Source organism: Anthonomus grandis, chromosome 16, assembly GCF_022605725.1.
Source record: "Anthonomus grandis grandis chromosome 16, icAntGran1.3, whole genome shotgun sequence".
Taxonomy (NCBI): domain Eukaryota; kingdom Metazoa; phylum Arthropoda; class Insecta; order Coleoptera; family Curculionidae; genus Anthonomus; species Anthonomus grandis.
The window spans coordinates 5,839,512-5,858,929 of NC_065561.1; the positions used below are offsets into that span (position 1 = coordinate 5,839,512).

General features: G+C 31.1%; 1 protein-coding gene and 1 long non-coding RNA gene across 4 annotated transcripts in view; one reads left to right on the forward strand and one right to left on the reverse strand.

Moving 5' to 3' along the window:
• LOC126745931 (adenylate cyclase type 5) overlaps positions 1 to 19,418 on the forward strand; it is a 652,711-nt gene that overhangs the window by 330,629 nt on the left and 302,664 nt on the right. The gene's annotated exons all lie outside the window — the stretch shown is intronic.
• LOC126745935 (uncharacterized) lies at positions 968 to 6,874 on the reverse strand. The gene is made up of 3 exons (XR_007663755.1): positions 6,340 to 6,874; positions 1,263 to 1,571; positions 968 to 1,189 (listed from the first exon to the last, which is right to left on the reverse strand). It is a non-coding gene; the product is annotated as an uncharacterized LOC126745935 (long non-coding RNA).

The following is a 19,418-nucleotide window of genomic DNA, read 5'->3' on the forward strand; positions in this document are numbered from 1 at the left end:
ACAAGAGCCCACAAATAAAATTTGTACATACCGATCTTGTTTAGAATATAGATAATATATTAATGATTTTAATTAAAGATTTTAATTAGGTGTTAAAAAGGCATATTTTAATTAAGGGTTATGTATTTAAAAAATACATATATATTTAATTTTAGGATAACTTCTATTTCAGTAATTCACCTATTTTTGATGTGCCTAATTTAGCACATATCACATTTAACATGATCTGCTGAACCACTAGTATCTCTTATACAATTTATATGATGCCATCTTTCAAGGACTGGGAATCTTCTGTACCGCAAGTAGAACATTTTTTTTGAAATTCTCGTAATCTTGCTCGTGAACTAAACAAACTTTCTTTTAGAACGGTACTTGTTTTTTCCAAGGTTTTTTTGCGTTTCGGTAGCCTTATTTATTTTTCAATTGTTTTATTTAAACCAATTTTTTTGCTGCGCCTCTAAAGCCTTAACAGTATTAGTTGGTTACATTTTTTTCTGAATCAAGGGCAATACAGAAACTTTTAGATGCTTGTGAATATCATTTAATAAATCTGAATCCGTATCAACAAGTGCTAATATTTGTGCGCAATTATCTTGAATATTATTTTTAATAATATTAATACCTTTCGTGCGCTTTTTTATTGCCGAATTTAGGGACTCTTGAATTGTTACATTATTGTTGCCATGCGAGACCTTCTACAAAGGTTTTAAAAAATCTTTTACCATGAAAAAATAAGTATAGGTATACCTGCATACTCGTTGAGTTGACTCATTGAGTTTGCATGTATGCCAATACTAATTTTTAATGAAAAAGTATTAAACATTTTTGAAAATTGGAGAATTGTTTACTAGCTTGTCAAGGAGAACAAATTTTATTATCTACTTTCTGAGAGAGACCGTCTAACTGAACCATAATATAAAAAATGCAAAACTTATTACTTAATCATTAAATATGAATAACAAAGAAGTGTCTTAATTTTGTTTTTAATGATACATTTGAGAATATATAATTTCTTTTGCTTTTGTATGATCTATCTCAATGCCTCTCCAACTCTAATACAGTATTTACCTCCTCTTCTACAGCATTCGCTAACTGTAAGCTCTTATCTATTAGCTCTACAACTCTATCTACGACCTGTTCCACCTTTCCAATATGACACAAAGAATAAATGTGTTTGCATATGGTTTTTCTGTAAAGAGAATCATGAAATGAACAGGAATATAAATAAATATAAATTTTGCAAATGCGACATTCAAGCTTACACGATTTTTTGGGGCACTCCTTTTTTAAAAATAACATAATTCTGCTTCTGAAATAACCATTGCCATTCTTTTTAATTGGGTAGTCTTCTTCAGTCATACAAAGCATATTTAGGTGTCGTGCATTGATTTGCTGCATCCTTTTTGTGGGTCTGCCCTTATTCGTTGCGAAAAATAATTATCGTCGAGTTTCAATAGGACGCAAAGTAGACTATCAATCCCATATTTCAGTGTTTTGTGGAATGCTTCGCGCTATATATACTAGTATTCACTAAACTCTCTTTTCTTGCCCATGCTGCCCATTCTTCTACCCTAAAAACAAATATCAGTTAACCATTAATAACCAATTTGCTTTAGATTTTGGAATTTTCACAAACCTGTTCACATAATTTTGCGTAAAATACTGGTTAAAAGGTATCAAATTTTCAGAAGATTGGGTTTTATCTAGGAATATTTCCAAAAAGTCGAAAAATTCTTCTCTTGATTGAGTGTTTTGAAGAATCCTTAACTCATTAAAAATGATTTAACTTTCCTTTTTATCTTTTAGTTTTTCATGTAAAACCCTTTGCCATGATCTTCCAATATACCACGCACAAAGAAGTTTTTGTGTGCTAGTATTTGTAAATACAGACTTATATGAGTTATAAAACCAACATGCATCTGACATAAAACTCGCTGGATTGACATTTGGGGCACTACTGTAAGGTCTTGAAAAGACCAAAAAGTACTTCAGTGGTTTCTTTATTGGAAAGACACTACATTAAAGGAACGCCCTCTCCCCACTTGTTTTATATGTTGAATCAACACATATCGCTTCGTAACCAATCTCAAAAAACATTGTTTTCTGAAAATCTGTTTAAAGTATAAAAATATTTTTTGAAATTAACGGATGATTTTCCATTAATTCTCCAAGGGCTTCTAAACAATGGTATATTGAAAGAACTTGTCCATTATCTCAAAGAGATCTACGTAAGTAGAGAAAAAGTAAAAACCCTAAGTCTCGGTCTCAAAATAGGTCTCTCGGTCTCTTATTTTGAGACCGAGACTTAGGGTTTTTATTTTTTCTTTAACAATGGTATAGCCTACAAGCTTTTTTAAATCGCCCAATATAATTGAAAAACTTATCTGGTTATTTTCATGGCGATTGACTCTATCTAAAATAGAAGTGCTTCTAGATGTGTTTAAAGTTGTGGGTAACCGTGTGTTATACATAATTAATACATCGCTTGAATATGGTGAATTCCCAGAAAATTGAAAGATCTCAACAGTTTTACCGGTTCCTAAGGTCTCAGGCACAAGGCTGGCGAGTGAGTTTAGGCCTATTAATACTATACCAGTTTACGGAAAACTTACTGTGATAAAATAATATTTTAACAGCAAATCAGTCAGGGTTTAGAGTTCATCATTGTTGCGAAACTGTGATAGTTAACATCTGTCATAATTTTAATAGAGAAATAGATAAGGGTAATTTTGTTTTGGCAATTTTCTTGAATTTTAGAAGGGCGTTTGAGACGGTAAATCGCAATATTTTACTTCTTAAAACGGAAAAAATGGGGATACGAGGTACAATGCTAATTGGTTTAAATCTTATTTGCATAACACGAAACAAGTGGTCAAATATAAACATAAATTATCTGTTACTGAAGATATTAATCATTGAGTTCCACAAGGTACTGTGTTGGGTCCAATTCTGTTCCTTATGTATATTAATGATATTGTCTTAGTCATTAGTAGAGGTAACTCAGCATTATTTGCAGATGATACTATGCTTAATGTTGTGAGAAAGGATATTGAAAAGATGCAAGAAGATCTAAACTTTGATTTCGATAATATATACAAATGGCTGTGTAATAATAAGTTGAGTATTAATGCAGCTAAAACAAAATTTTGTCTGTTTGGGAGTAAAACTAGGTTAACCCAAGTAAATTTAAGTGTAATAAGATAAAGTAAAGATAAATAATGAAACAATATCCTACCAGAAAGAAATTAAATATTTGGGTGTTGTTTTGCATCCACATTTGAATGTTGATTCTCATATTGACAGCATAACACGCAAAATGTCAAAAAATAATAATTTTTTATCGATAATTGGCAGAAACCTCTCTTTACAAACAAAATTGCTAATTTTTAATAGTATTATTTTGTCGCACTTGGAATTTTGTTCTACACTTTTGTTAGGTATTCCGGATTACAAGGTCGATAGACTTCAAATCATATAGAACAGGGCCATGACAATAATACTAAAATGTTATAGATATACACCGGTAGATAATATGTTAAATATACTAAATATCTTATCGGTAAAACAAAAAATATTATTTAGTACTTGCATGTTTATTTTTAAATTAAAAAATAAATTGCTACCAAACTATATTTGTGAAAAGATTACAGTTTTTAATGATCTGCATAACTATGCTACCAGACAACAGGAGGATTTTGTATTGATGGGTAGACAAACACTACTCTACACAAATGTCTTAAATATTTTAATTAATTACCCATTAATTACATTAAAAACATAAAAAAACATTAAAAAGACATTAAAATCAGAATATGAGCAACATTTTGCTCATGGCCATAATGAGTTGAGCAATATCTTACACAGATTTTTCTGTCAGTTTTAGTTGCCCTAATAAATGCAAAACCATTTGTATTACACTTAACACAACCTTAACTTTTAAGGCTTCTGCTTTTTTCATTTTCTTTAACTATTGGCCTATTGTTTAGTGATGCACCTAGTGTTTCGTGATGATGCGCAGTAGAATTTAAGTGCCTAATGTTTAACAATTTACAAGATTCTCTAAAGACATTTGATAAAAATTCTGATCCTTTATCTGTAACTACATTTTGGGGAATTCCGTATCTTAAAATAAAAGTATTTACAAACGCTCTGGCTACCGTTTCTGCTTCTTTATTTGGAATGGAACAACATTCAACAAATTTCGTCAATTTACACTGCAGGGTTAAGATATACTTATTATTTTGGATATCTATTGATAAAGGCCCTACTAAATCAAAAAATACATCTTTAAAGGCTGTTGAGGCTGTCGTGGTTATTGTCATAGGTGCTTTATTGGGCTTTGAGTGCTTATATCTCTGACACTCATCGCACCTTTTTACAAAACTTTCGACATCCTTTTGCATCCCTGGCCAAAAGTAACTTTTCTTGATATTTTTATACATGCGCTTCATTCCCGCATGTCCGCCCGTTGACAGGATATGATAGTCATTTAATATAATTTGTCTTAATTCGGGACTTCCAACTTTTTGTATGTTTTTTAAAACATAAATTTTTATAGAAATATTACTTAAAACATTTTTAACTTTCTTTAAATCATTTAAAATTGTTTGCATTTTATAATAAAATTCTCAATATTATTTTGTGTACACATTTTATCCAGGTTAACGAATGACTCACCTAAGTCAGACATTGTTCGATAATCTTGGTTAATAAAAATTATTTGCAAACTTTTATCATAAAATATATTTTTGTATTTATTAAAACTATTTTTTGATTTTATACCTGGCCAAGTATTTTTTAATTTCATCAATTTTGTTTTTTTGGTACCAATTTTAACTCTATTGACTATTTTGAGGGTTTTAATATTTGTGCTACAACAGGGTGATCAAGCCTATTGTCCGAAAAAATATTGTCTTTTAAATCAAGATTTCCTAAATTTTTTGACTGTGCTCTTGTCATTACATACATTTTTTCATGTACATTATTACTCGTTTCTTTAAGCTCGTCTCACTTTAATATTATGTGCGAAAGCGCGTCAGCAGTAGCATTATCTGTTCCTCTGACGTACTTCACTGTAAAATCATACTCTTCTAACACTACTCTAAATTTTGTTAGCCTACTTGATGGATTAACCATAGTAAACAAGTAAATTAATGGTTTATGGTCAGATAAAATTGTAAACTTTTGGGCAAATAAATATGGTCTAAAGTGCTTGACGGCCCATACTATGACCAATAACTCTTTTTCTATAAATTTTTCTCAGCCTTATTTAGGGCTCTTCTCTAGTGATAGTACCGTACTATCACTATTAGTACTATTACTACTACCGGCGGAATCTGGTGCATTTTCAGCAATATACACTTCAGTACCTGACGGTGCACGGTGACGCCTATAATAAGAATTTCGCAAGGGTCGGCGATTTGCAAAAGATCCTCGACCTCGAGTCTCATTATTATTGGTATTATTATATGTAAAGTTGTTATTGCTTCTAAAATTGTTGTTATTGTATCTATTAAAATTTGCGCGATTATTAGGTCTACCTCTATAGAAATTTTGATGACCTCTCCCTCGAGAGTTTGAATGATTTGGAGAATGCCTATGATTCTGCCCCCTTAAATGAAAAAGATTTCCGGACACGTCTGCCGGCGATTTGATTATATCTTCGTTTAACGCACTATCTATTGCATCCCTTAAAGTTGCATAATTACTGGCCTTAACTATGGTTCTTAAATCGCGATTTCTTAAGCCGTTTGTAAAAGAGTTAATAGCGGTTTTTTCATTAACTTGCTTTAGAATGGGTACAGAATTTTCATGAACTGCCTGAGATAAAGTGACATCTAGCATAAGCTGTTCAATTGTTTTGCCATATTCCTGTATAGTCTTATTTTATTGCTTTGCATTAACTAATAAAGTTGTTAGAGCAGTAGCCGACTGCTTAGTAAGTAAATGATTCATCAATATATCGATAACTTATTTTTATCAATTTCCTTTAATCTAGTTTATAGAGACTCCCTACACAAACTAAAATTAGATTGAATATCTGTAACTATTCTTTTAATATCTACTACTACTTGATTATCATGAACGCCCTTATTAAAGTTATGTTTTATTTCCTGATACTTATTTTCTAAACCCTTAAGCTCCTCTTGTAACTTTTTATTCCTATCTACTGATTCTCTACGAACCTGAGGTTATTTTCTTAAATTAAGTTTAAATTGTGTAATTCTATCTAAAACTCAATAAATTCTGCGCTCATTTGTCCTAAAACTTCTACATACTAATTAAAATTATAATAATGAAAAGAGGAAAAAAAACTACTAGTAATAAAAATTAGCTTACTAAACGTTTTATGCTGTTCATCTTCCTGCTCTTGAAGTTCCAACTTATCCCGTGGGTTTTGTTGTATGTAATGTATTGCCATGTAACGATGTGTGCCATGTAACGTTTGGGTTCGGGGGTTGTTAATATTGACAGGTTGGTATCCCTCGTTGCGCCCTAGCCGCATTGCGCAACTGCTAGGAACGTTCCCTCGGTGCTGGCTCCGGTGTGGACAACCAGTTTTACCTTCTTACGCGATCTGCTAGCTTCTTGCAATGTCTCTTGCTATTTGACTTTTTAGTGCTCTTCTTGGCCTTCTAAGACAGTATCAGTAATACTAATGCTGCTACAGCCACAACTTCCACAACTTCAATTAAGGAAAGCCCAGTACTTGTACTTCCATTAGCCGTTGTACATCCAGTATTTCCTGACTGCGCGATTATTATTTCCTCCTTTTCTTTCGACTGGCCTTTTCCCATTATTGTTTGATCTTGTCTACTTTTCACATTAATTTTTCTTTTTGACAAATTTTAATAATTTAGCGCGACACGTAGGGACTGACATGTAATGTTGGGTTATTCCCATCAGGACAGGTTCGGGGGTAGCACTACGTGCCCTTATTAATTAGACACAACTTATTCTGTTATAGGTCGGAATATATTCAATTAACGTTCATCAAAAAATACAGTCGCCGAAATAGTCATGGCTATCAATAATTTAAGTACATTGAACCGATAAGTAATGTATAGATAGATCTATATACACGTATAGATCTACTTATTTCCAAATATGTTATTATTGCAATTTTGGAGTATTATAATTTGGTATGGCTTGAAGGTGTCAATGGCCTCTTATACCAATGAATTTGTCGCAATTGCTAAGCTTAATTATTAAACATAAGTGTCCATTACAAATACCTAATTTATCTTATCAGTGTTACCACCACAGGAAGTAAAGCTTGATACAGACTTTTTTTCTTCATCTTTTTTCTATTGTAAGAACTCTTCGCTGGTTTTAAATTCTAAATGTCGTATATTGATTCTAAAATTGTGTGTTTTTAAATAAGTAGATCAGTTTTGTTTGTGGAAAAACTGCAGGCGCTATTTTGATTCCAACATTTCCATTCTAATATTTCCACTTCTAAACATTTCCAAGCACAAACTAGAAATGAATTCTATTTTTTTAGATCTCTAAGTATTTAGAGAATTTTATCTTAGATTTCAAGATATTTAATGTTATAAAAAAGAACAATAATTTTTATTAATTACAAAACCAGAAAAAAAATTAACATGGATGTCAAATAATCTAAAAAATATTTTAGAATTTAAAAAATCTTACCTTCAGTTTTTTTAGATTATGTTTACTAATTTTAGGTCTTAATAAACTTTGTTTTGATGAATATTCATGTTCACATTCGGTATACTTAAACTTTTCCATTTTAGAATAATTACATTCATAAAAAACAATCTTCAATATCAAATTAAAAATATCTAAAATATTTCAAAACATAAGCGTAACTGACAGTATCTGACGCGCATCTGTCAGATCCCACCAATCAGCATCGAAAAGAGAACCGAGAAATCGACAAATCACTTGCGATGTTGACCACGATATTTAATCGCTCGTGTACTCTATCATCAATACAATAGCACAATCTTTGAATGTTAGCACTCAGTATTTATTTTCTATATTACTGTCTTCAGTCATTAGTCACTTATTATCTTGTCATTTGTTATCAGTCACTTGTCGTTTATTCTTATTTAAAAAAAAAACAGTCTTTCTTAAGTCCTTGCATTCAAAGTTTATACAAGTTTAATGTGACTCACCTGGTATATTCTTTTTAATTTACGATAAGGTCCTCCATAAAAGTCATCGTTTTAGTCACAATAAATAAACCTAAGCACTCATAAAAGTCAAAAATTTAGGGGTTTCCGCTTCACAATATTTAAGCAGAAATCTATTTTTAACCTCCCTTAGCCACAACAAACCAATTATCACAGTTGATATCTCTATCAGGCTAATATCGCGGTTTTTACTATGTATATACCTGTCTAGATACCTGTCTTTTCGCAATAATCTCAGTTAAACCCCAATTTTATAGGCATTGTATTGCTCCAAAGACAGGAAAACACTGGCTAACTTTATATACACATTTTATTTACACATTATTTAAATATTTACAGGTCTTTACACTATTCTACTATAGTTTATAACTAAACGTCGTTAATCGTCTTAAAATAACCGTCTTTAATTGATGTGAGCATCCTAACTAAAAATCGTCTTTCATCTGTAATTATTATTCTCGCACTGCTGCCGGTGGTTTTTCTTCCTCCAGGCAGCGGTAATAGATCGGTCGATTGGGAAATCGATTCCAGGAAATTTTAGCACAGGGAGGGCGTTAAATATTTTATTTGTCGTCTTTTAATTTATATTTCCCACAATAATTAATAACAATGATGAGTTTTCTCATCGAAATGCATAATTTTTAAAACAAGACTGGCATTTATTTTGTGGAGAAAAGACTCCCAAATATCTTTCTTACTTATCAATACTATGAGGAATTTGGAGAATTTAGTGCAAATCGTAAATTTAGTTTTGTCAAAAACTAAAGAATAAAAAAAATAACCAATTATATCCTAATAAGTTTAAAAAATGAAATTGCTATCTCACAAGCTCAATTATTAAAAAGAAGAAAAAAATAGACGTATTCACGTATTTAAAAGAAATATGAATTTGGATCAAGAAGTTCTGATTGAATAAAGGAAACGACGAAAAACGAAATTGTGTCTCTTACGAGTTAAAAGTATAAATATACTTAGTTACGAGTATAAATATTTAATAGCAAATATTTCAAAAACTACAATTTTTCGGAAAAGTTATTCTTATACAAAGTTATTCTAATTTAAATTGACTTAAAGCGTCTACAAGGAACCCTAACCAAACATAATGTAGATGTTTTTTTTTCCTAAATATAGCTTTCCCACAATCGATATGATTCATGAAGACTCACTGTCTATATCTAAAATTTGTAAAAAAACAATCTGGTTTGCAATATTAGGTATAATTTTATAGTGTTCCGGGATTGTTTTATGTTAAATTGCCAATTAATATATTAACGTTTTTAAAGCCTATGTTCGAAAAATAATACAAAAATATAAATTATCATTTCCTTGAAAATTCTGAAATTGTTTATTTAACTTTCATTATTTCTTCTAACAAATATTCATATGTTTCGTAGAACAAAAGTGGTATGAAACAATAATAAAAGTAGAGGTTGATTCGAGTCACTATGATCACTTTATTGAGAGAGAGAGAAATGAATATTGACTGGAATCGATGCATGGTCTTTAATGATGATTGGAGGGGTTTTGATTCACTGGATTTCGAAGGACCACCTGTCTTCTCACGCAACTTAATTATGATATAAGGCTTTCATTTCAAAATATTGCAAATCAAATACATCATAAAATAATACCCTATAGAAATCATTGTAAATCGTGCAACACCACAAAGAACCATATATAAATGTAACAGAAACTATAAATGTAACAGAAGATATATAAATGTTTCGTCATCTAAAGGTCAGAAGGCCGAAAGGCAGATTCAGATTTTTATTTAAAATCGAGCCGAAAAATGTTTAACATCCCCTGTAGAAATTTGTTTTCGAGATTCCAATAAATGAGTTGAGTTGAATGGCTTTGAGTTTTTTATGGAAAGGCTAATAAAGAGGAAAATTAATAATAGTGTCGGATTAATAATGATAATTATGAAGAATAATAAGAGGAAATAAAACATCCCCTGAGAAGAATACAAAGATACTAAAGCAGTTCCTGTATAGTTGGGTATATACAGAAAAAAGTTATTTTATTTAAGAATTGTTTGAGTTAAATTGAATTAATTATAATTAAAGGTTCCGTTAAAGGCTAACCTATTTCTTTTTAATACGGGAATATTTAGATTTTTATCTTATTTTCAATAACTAAGCATATGAGATATTTTCTAAATTGATATTTACGAGATTTAAATCGTAATGTATTACCGATAAATTAGGTAACATAAATTAAGCGAAATAGTCTAATAAAACATTATCAAAAATAAATTGCCATTTTAAGAAGTAAAAAAGTTTTATGAAAAATAATACTCGTGTAAAAATATTGCCTTGGATCCAAAATTGGATTAATTAAATTTTAAATTTTTAGTAAAATATTGGTATGAACAGTACAAAGCTTTTAAATGCCTTTTTGGTTTTGGTTATTCGTCATTTAAATTTTCAATATAAAATTGCTTTCAATTTATCGACAGCTTTTTATTATTTAGCGTGTTTTTTGATAGAATGTTTTATATTTTATTGAATTGAAGGATTTTGTGTATATTACTTTCAATTATATTGTAAGCAAAAAGCTAAAATCAAATATTTTTAATCAATGTGTATTATAATATACTTCCTTTTCAATATGAAATTACATAACTTTTATTCTTTTACAAAAATCTTATCCATTATTCTCAAAGAGACCAATACACAAAATTGACGAAAACAAAGAAAACACAAAGTCACGGTGTCACAACATATAACCGCAGGCTACACGTGTTTCGCTCTAGCTAGAGCATCATCAGGCCTTTAAAAGCCATAGACTTACTTCACACTGCGTTTCACAGAATAAAAATAATAATATTAGCATGTCTCGTTTTGCTGTGTGTTTTAATTTAATTTCATTTTATGTAAGAATTTTTTTTAATTTAATTTCAAAATAGACCGATTCCTTTCGAAAAAAATAATTTAAAAATTTGGTTTCATTTTTTATATGTTTCTTCGTTTTCAAGAGTGTCATTCAAAAAATGGTTTGTAGTGCCCTAGAAGTAATTCAATACGATCAACAGTAGTGTTGGAGAGGAACTGCGTATGAACCATCAAACTATTAAAGTGAAATTTTGTGAAACCATGATGGAAAAAGCAAGCGAAAATAAAATTGTATGCGAAATATTTTATTTTCAAATAAATCTTCTTTTCGACTGCATAGGAAACACAATCCTTTTGATATTCGATATTGCATTTGGGAAAATATGAGTACAGAGGTATTTCAATTCCGTACTCAGTATTCTCAAAAATTGAATGTTTAAATAAAAATTTTGGGAGACCATATTAAGGGACCATTTTTCATTCTCGGTATTTTAAACGCCCAAAAATACTTTGACTTGCTGCAAAACCAAGTTCTTCCTACCATTGAAATGCCCCCAGATTTAAATCTGTGATTGGTCTATTTTCAACAAGACAGCACAGCCGCCTTAATGCGGTTATGGTAAAATAATTTTTAACAAATACTTTGCCTAACCGTTTTATTAGTAGGACTAGCGATATTAAATGACCTTCTAGATCTTTGGATTTATCACCAGATGAGTTATTTTTGAGCTTATCTTAAAGAGACCATTATCGAACATAAATCTATTAGGCCGACAAATTTAGAGAATTATTAGAATTTTATTTTTAATTTTCATTATGCAATACACAGTTTAAGATTATGATGTAAATCCTTTGCAGGTAATACAGTTACCCTCCAAGTAAATTACCTATTCAAGTAAGACGCTTGCTAACTTACTGGAAAACAATGACGTAGCAGGCGAGTAGCAGAACGTACGTAATATATGCGTGCGTGTTGTCATATTTCGCCATTAGGCATTTTTCTATGCATAATGATCGATTTTCCAGCGTGTATACAGATTGGAAAATATTATTCTAATCTTTAAAATAATGTAAAAATATGTTTAAATAATAATAAATAAACACCCTTTTTAAATCTAAATAGTATTAACTTTAAAGGGTTAAGTTGGATATGAGGTCAACTAAAATCCAAGCTCTTCAAAACATTTTTTTTAAGCCAACACATTTTTTTTAAGCCAACGCTTCGGCCTATATTAGGCCTTCTTCAGGGCGAATAGAAAAATCAAAGCTTTTCGTTAGACTGTAAAAAGGGCAACATAGTTGTATTTTTTGATGATTCCTTTTGGTTTATTCATTGCTGAGGATATCAAGTTGCTGGTGTGTAAGCTACAAAATAATGTTATTATGTTGGCATTAACAAAAAAAGTTTTAAAGAATTAGATTTTATTTGACCCCTCATCCAACTTAACCCTTAAAAGTTAACAGAATTAAACTTTATCACTCAAACAATGCTCTATATAGTATGTTCCCTCTTGCAAAAACGGTTTCGTACTCCCGAAATAAAATATTACAAGAGTTTTTACGCTAATCTAATTTTACCTTAAATTTTTTAAATAGGCGTAGGCCAGCCTAAGTGGTGACTGTAGATGGTCTTCTTAGGATAACTTCACAAAAAAAGTCATTTAGAGACAAATTAGGAGATCTTATATCGACGGCCATCTAATATCACTCCTAATCAGTAGTCCCATTAATAGGGCGATTGTGAAAAAACTTGTTAAAAATTCTGTCACTCTAACCACACCAATATAATACCTCTTCCAAAAATTAATTTTTGAGGATACTGGTACGATCTTCATAACTCTCTAGGCTCATTTTCCTATGCCCTAACGTACAATCGAAGGCTGGTGTTTGACAACATATCAAAGAAAATGTGCTGGATCTGTAAAGATATTGTTTTTTTAAAAAAACGTTCATTGATATTAGCTTTTTTCAAAAGGACAAAATTCCATTTTTCGCCATTGATCATCAGGAAATATCTCATGAGTTTTGGAATATTTAAATCATTTTTTAAACATGATCTTTGAAATTTTGGAAACGGTTTAATCTGAAATACCCAATTTCTATCCAACATTTGTGTTGGATCGTGTTTGGTCCTATTCTAGTGACACAGCATTCACCCCTCCCCGAAAGAACCGTTGAAAGGCTTCTTTCTGAACTCTTTTGACACACTGCTTTTATTTAGTATCGCATTTATCACCCTATTAGCCTAGCATCCTTAAACGTACATAAACTCCAGAGAGACAAACAGACTTAGCCCTACACTCAGTAATCTAGTCAGTGCTTTTACCTCTACTGTGAAACATGATTCTGGATAGCCGCATCATCCGCCTGAATATTGAATACCACCACATAATTGCCTATCCAGATAACTTGTTAAATTTAGGCAAACAGCTTTCGAACCATTGCCAGTGGCTCTTTAAATTATAGAGAAATGATGGGCGGAATATTTCCTATCCATTAACTCTAAAAAAGACTGAGATACAAATCCTACGCAATCAACATAAAATACATAGGCATCAAGCGTGAAATACATATAGGGGGTATATACTAATATCCATTCGGACGGTGCCAAAAATAAAACAGGTTTGGGTTATGGCGTATACTTCAAAGACCTCCAATTTAAACACAATGCTAAAATTAAGTACTATGCCATAATCCTGGCCGCAGAACAACTAATCAGTACCAACGTTACTGATAAAATGGTGATTATATCACACAGGCGGCAGACAGGCAGTTCTTGCGCTGTCAAGACCACAACTCATGTCAGAACTAGTGGAACAAATAATCACACCCTCGTAAAAACTTTTTTCAAAAGTTGGGAGCTAGGTGGATTAAGAAGCAGAAGCACATCAAGGGAAATCATGCTGCCGACTCTCTTGTCAAGAGGGCCGCCGCTTTTGTCAAGCAGTAGCCCCGGAGTTCTTTGTGGGTTTAACAATGTCGAATATTAGAGAACTATTAACATCATACTCTCACACGCTTTTTAAAAAGCGTTGGAATGATACTAGGCTGCAATTTGCCTCTCAGCGACGCTAATAGACTAGACGCAATCCGAAAATTGTCTCTAAATAAAGGGAAATTACGTCTTGTAACAGGCATCCTTACTGGTCATTGTCAATTAAAAAGCCATCTTTTTAAAATGAAATTATGCAGTCTATTATATAGCGCATGCAAACATAAAGACGTTGGACTAGATGACGAGGTGAGAGAAAGTTCTGGTACTCCTGGTGTCCTTTAACAGATATCCATAATGGGTTGCTTCTTTAACAGATGCCTTCCTACTAAAGCCTAAGTGCACTGTTCGCACCACCCTCTGGAGTTCCAGATACAGATTATGGCATTTATTGCAGTCATTGAGGCAAACGCATTTCTCAAAATTTGTCAGATATGAATATTTTTTGCATAAGGAATGGGTCTGTCGTCAAAGGTGACTGAAAATAAATCTCTGCCTCTGTGGCTAAATTGCTGCAGTGACACTCTTTGATTATTTCAGCCCTTTCGGGAGGAATATAAACAGCCAATGGCGAATAAATACCGCTTTTAATTTCGACAATAGTGCAATGACACAACAAACAATATAACAAACCAATACAATAGATTTGTATATTCAACATGTTACCTAAATCAGTACATATTAAAAAATATAAAAGTGATATATAAAAAGTAAAACTAATTTATCGTTAAAAATAATTTATTTATTTATCTTAGGAATATCTTTTTTGGGAATAATCTGGTGTTACAAATTTAAAATTAAGTAAATTATTTAATAAAATTTTTTATTGCATTCTGCTTAAACCCATTAAAAAAGTAAAAAAATTACTTATTACTATATTTTTGAAATTTACATTTTGATTATCATACGTTTTCATATTTTTTACAATGAAAAAGAAGCTTCCTCCTTTAAAAAAATTGTTATTCTAATTAGAGCAGAATCCGCAAGTAATAAATTGGATACAAATTATGAAAAAACTAAACGAAAAAAAAAACAAAATCCGTTGAAATCCACCGAATTAATTTAGTATTGTCAGTACATTTTTAAACAAATATAGGACTTAAATACTAACTGCCCATATAGTACTAAGAAACCTGTCTAGTACTATTAAGGATGCATTTTTTTAATGAAAATATGTTTGTATTTTACAACTGGACAATTATTAAACGTCAATTTTATAGCGCCCCATATACAACGTTTTCATTTCCTGCACTAATCCCTTAAGTCCCTTGCCTTGCTATTGACCCAGTAAAACCTCTCCCCCACTTTTCTTAGGGTCTTACTTACGATTACTCGGCATGGATTTTCTAACATATCATATTTCCGCATTTCCTTACACTAATGATCTATAATTATGTCTTGCTGTTTTACACTGGCACTTTAATTATTCTAGCACTTCTAATTCATTAGTACAATAAACAAAAAAAACATGTGTATGACGTTTTAAGGGATTCTTTTTTACGATCAATTGTCCGCCTTATTTTTAACATCGTAATTAACACCATTAACCTTGAGAACACTATAAGGACCAGGGATCTAATTTCGGTTATCCCTCATTGGTTATTCATACAATATCTAAAATATTTAAATCAACCTGTAATATTACTTGATACTTTGATTAGGTAGCGAGAATAAATGAAAAGGCAGAGGTTTACCTAGTATTATTTATTTATTTTAAGTTAGATACATAAAGAAGGTTAATACCAAAGTCTATATATTTAGAATAACAAATGTATAAAAGCACAGGCTATTGTCTAGTTTTTCAGGAAGTCTAATTACCCGATCACTTCTTGTTTTAGAAATGTTATTGTCCATAGAGTTTATAGAAAGATCTGGGGGTAAAGCATGTGCAACAAGTCTCGCTGAAATCTCTGTTTCCACAATATTATTTTGGAACTTTATTGGGAATATTTTCTTCAGGTCTTTCTTTCTGTTTCACTTTTCTTTCCCTTAAGCGTCTTAGGTCAATGCGGTTTCTTCTATATTCACCCGTTTGTTTGGTTCCAATAGAGATTGATGAGTCTTTATAATCACCCTTGAAAATGATGTGGCTTCCAATCACGAAGGCCTTGTTGAATTAATATCTTATCATTTTGGATAATTTGGCAAAACAGTTTTTTAGCATGGTGGTCATAGTTCAGTTTATGTTGCATCTGCTTGCATTCCTATTTTTTTTTTTTTTTTGATATCTTTTATGCTGAATTTGGGTTTAAGTAGACTGCGTGGAAAGGTTGTTCTCAATTTTCTACTTATTAGAATATCACATGGAGCAAATATAGGTAATACGTTCTAATAATAAAGGGGGTATTGATTTAGGGGTTTAGTCCTTTTATTCTTGCTTGAAGGAGCCAAATATAAAGCGATAGCAAAAAACTATACTAAACTCTGCCGCCGTCAGAGGCGTGCCGTGCCGTTGTTATAAAGTGACTGGATAAATCTTAAAAAATCTTAATATTTTCAATTCAGTCTTTTTTAAAATAGATTTACTAACAAACTTAACTTAAATAAATTTTAATGCTTTGATCCAAAATTTTTATCAGTTCTAGATCTGTTTTTGGTTTAACAAATTTATAATTGATACTATAAAAATGTATTGTTGTAAAGCTTACATGATTTATGGTTTTAATGTTATACAATATTTTAGGTTAGGAATCCAAATAATCAGGTATTTTTAAAATAGAGATCATTTTTCAGATATATGGTTTAAAAAATCAGCTATTATATTATTATAAAATACTTACATATATATTTATCAATATTTAATATTTTAAAAGACTTTCATCAGAACTAGAATGGTCATCGTCAGGCGGAATTATTGTTTTGGGGTGTGGTTGGTCAAACCGTATATTCATTTTCGTGTTCTACCTAATTTTTCCATACATCACTTTTGAATTTTACAAAAGCTTGGCGTATGTTGTCAATAGCTACCGCACTGAATGTCACTGAAGTATTGCATTTTCGAAGCTGTTTTTTTTTAATTTACCCTAAACTAATTCAATCGGATTAAAGACACAATAATATGGACCATTACACTTTTGGCAATTTTTGTCAATAAGATATTAATTTGTTAAGTTATATTTTTTAATTATATTTAACAATTACTAAATACTAAAACTACAATACTAAAGCTTTTTAAACATTGTGGTCCTAGGAAAACCAAAGTCGCACAAGATAGATTTCTTATACAGTGCATGGAGAGAGCCATTATCCACGTGTAGACAACCTTCGCGGCGCCCTTTTAATGCTACAGGAAGAAGTATTTCAATTGAAATTCTGAGGCGGCGATTAAATGGTGTGAAATTAAGAAATTTACATCTTTTAAGGCAGGTTCCACTAACTCAAGACCACATGCAGCAAAGGTTACAGCGGGCAAGAGACCCGTCCGATATGCCAGACTTTCGGTTAGTCAGAGAGTATGGGCCCTACTTACAACACCTAGAAATCGACGACCTATGTGAATTGATGCGGTAAACTGAATGGAATTCTCTATCTTTTACTCCCTTCATTATCTCCAGACCACGTTTGGGACATGTGGCAGCGAAGGCTAAATGAACACAGACCCGCTGTTAAAACAATAGCTGAGCTTCAACCGTTTTATCATAAGTTTGGAATGAAATTCTTCCAGACATGCTGATTGACAGCATGCAGAAACGTTGCTAAGCTGTTATTGATTCACATGGATGCTGTACTACTTATTAAAACTATATTAATTAAAATTTTCCTTTTTAGCAATAGAAAAAAATGTAGAATTTCTATATATTTTTTTCCCAAAGAAAACACTGATATCTTTAACTCATGTGGAGCAGTTTGCATTATATGTCTATTTAAGTCACGTTATATTTTATTACTACTTTTTTTTTAACCCCACTTTTAGAAATTAGAAATTTTCACAGAGAACCACAGAGACGAATAATTTGCCATTTGAAAGCAATATTGAGGAGCATTTTAAAATGTCACTAATCTTTATAACTAACAATTTAAACTCTGTAAGTCAAGATTTTAACATGGCTTCCAGTATTAATTTTTAAATGTTGTAACAATATTTAATTTTTGTTTTATTTTTTCACTTTCAGAACTTGTGTCAGAAATGTCACTTAATGTGACTTATTATTCAACTGTTCGCCCAGCTTTATTCTAAGATTGCTCACCATACTTAGATTTTGAACTTTTTTGATATGTACCCTTAGATTTTTTTGCCCTATGTTTAAGAGAGTTTAAAGTTTAAGTTTTAAGTTTAACAGAGTGTACAGCTTAGCCTTGTGCCTAAGAAATTTCTTTTTGAGTAGCAGCACTAGCTTTTACTGGCCTACATATCTTTATTGCTTTAGAAAGCTCAGAGTCTGATGATTCCTGTTAAAGTCTTTCCATCATTTTGCTATTCTTAATACCCACACCCATCTATCTCGGATTAATACGTCAGTTTCATTAAACTCACATGTAGAAGCAATTTTCCTTCGAATTATTATAAACTGATTGAGTTTCTGTCGGCTATTGGTTGTATAATAACGTATTTAGTTAATTCACATTGCATAGTTACAGCATAAGCCTTAATTTGATAGCCTAATAATAGCCTTAATTTGATTTTTGAAATGGGCCCAGCATTAACACTAATGGCTCTAGTTGTCTTGCGGCTGCTTTATTTATTTGACACTTATGACATTTATTACAAAAGTTTACAACATTGCGAGACATAATATCTATAAGAGGACTTTATATGTTTTTGTTCACAATTTCGATTAATTCGTTTCTTTGTTCTTTATTTTCTTGATAAATTGTAATACTTTTTATTAACTTTTTCTTGTGTATTAATGGTGCACTGTGCAAATATTTTATCTCCATATATAATTTAATTTTTGAAAACTTACAATTACCAACCATTTTTTCTAGCTGAGACAAAATTTGCTCCGTACAAATAGGTCTCAAAAATTTCAATTTTGGGAATATTTTCATTATATATTTGTGTTTTTGTATTATCATAATCAAGTTTTTTAGATATTGATCATTCATGATATTGATGAATATATAACATTACTTTTTTTTCTGACAAAAATGAAATTTTTGTGGACCTAAATATTAATCCAAACGGGAGTCTTTTAAACGTAAAACAACCCATGTCAATGCTAAAAGAAATTTCTCTTGATATTTCATTTAAAGAAATTTGATTAAATTGACACATAAAGACAACCACTGAAAACCTCTGAGCTTTTCCAAACAAATCTAAGATATCGTCAATACGAAGAAGTGGAAATTTATCAGCAACAAGAGCCTTGTCGACGCTACGAAATTCTATATTCTGTACCCTTCAAGCTTTTGTACCATTTGTACCTTTTTTTTGTTTAATTTTCAGTTCTGGATGTGCCTTCAATCTTTCTGCTTCCTATTTATCTGAGT